Raw genomic sequence first — 1,328 nt, 5'->3', positions numbered from 1 at the left:
TTTGCCCGGTGGTGGCTTTGCCCGGTGGTGGCGCATTGGAGTTCCTGATCTGTTTGGTGGCAGCAGATCGGACTTGCCCGGTGGTGGCTCATTGAAGACTTATTCATGAGAGGATCAGAAATTTTATCAGTCCAATATGAATAACAGTGATGAGTATTCTCTTAAGCCAGAAAATACGTGGTCTATTATCAGGCCAGTAGATTATTTTCTCAGGGAGTAGCGGCTGCTGTTTATTTTGATAGGAATCGCCATCGCATTGACTTTCTTTATCCTTCAACCTGGTTTTTTGGCTTCTAATTTTAATGAAAATGGAAGGTTTGTGCCCGACAAACCTCATCGGGTTGTTTATGAGACTCCTGTTTCTCGGTTTGCTCAGTATCATTCGGGTTCGATGGTGAATTCGGGGGTTAAAGTGCCCATAGGTTTGAAGAGAAAGTCCCTGCAAGTTGTCGTGACGGGTGGAGTTGGCTTTGTTGGCAGTCATCTACTTGACAGGCTCATGGCAAGACGTGACAATGTTATTGTTGTCGATAATTTTTTCACAGGAAGGAAGGAGAATGGTTTGCATCATTTTGGCAATCTGAGGTTTGAACGGATACTGAATGATGTTGTGGAACCCTTATTGTTGGAGGTTGATCAGATCTACCATTTGGCTTGCCCCACTTCCCTTGTGCATTACAAACACAATCCTGTGAAGACTATCAAAACTAATGATGTGGGAATCTTGAACATACTTAGACTTGCCAAGCATGTTGGGGCAAATGTTGAGGTTCGGATTGCTCGAATTTTCAATACATACGGTCCGCGAATGTACCTTGATGATGGTCGGGTTGCAAGTAATTTTGTTGCTCAGGCTTTGCGCAAGGAGCCTTTGACAGTCTATGGAAATGGGAAACAGACACGGAGCTTCCAGTTCGTTTCTGATCTGGTTGAAGGCCTTATGCGACTTATGGAGGGCGAACATGTTGGTCCTTTCAATCTTGGGAATCCTGGGGAATTTACAATGTTAGAACTAGAATAGGTTGAAGAAGGAAAGGATGACTCTAACAGTGATTGGCACATTCCATTGCTAATGGAAGAAAATAGTGAAGAAGATGAAGAGCAAGAGTAGAAACAAGAAGAAGAAGTAACAGGAAATGTAATCAATAATGCAAGACCAGAAAACGCTGAAATAGACATATTTGAGGTAAGTCCCCTACCAAGGAGATCAAGTAGGAATACGCGATTACCTTCTAAATTGAAAGACTATGCATTAATGTCAAAGTTTTTAAACATTGTAGAACCTGCAAATTATGAGGAAGCAAGTAAATCTGATGCATGGAGGGCTG

General features: G+C 42.5%; 1 pseudogene; it reads left to right on the top strand.

Annotated features, from left to right (window-relative positions):
* Positions 1-391: 391 nt before the first annotated feature.
* Positions 392-1,021, top strand: LOC149265080 (UDP-glucuronic acid decarboxylase 4 pseudogene; annotated as a pseudogene).
* Positions 1,022-1,328: the final 307 nt, after the last annotated feature.

Source organism: Pinus tabuliformis, chromosome 6 (assembly GCF_031772625.1).
Source record: "Pinus tabuliformis cultivar Carrire ecotype Pingquan chromosome 6, CPIR1, whole genome shotgun sequence".
NCBI lineage: Eukaryota > Viridiplantae > Streptophyta > Pinopsida > Pinales > Pinaceae > Pinus > Pinus tabuliformis.
This window is presented reverse-complemented; position numbering and strand designations above follow the sequence as displayed.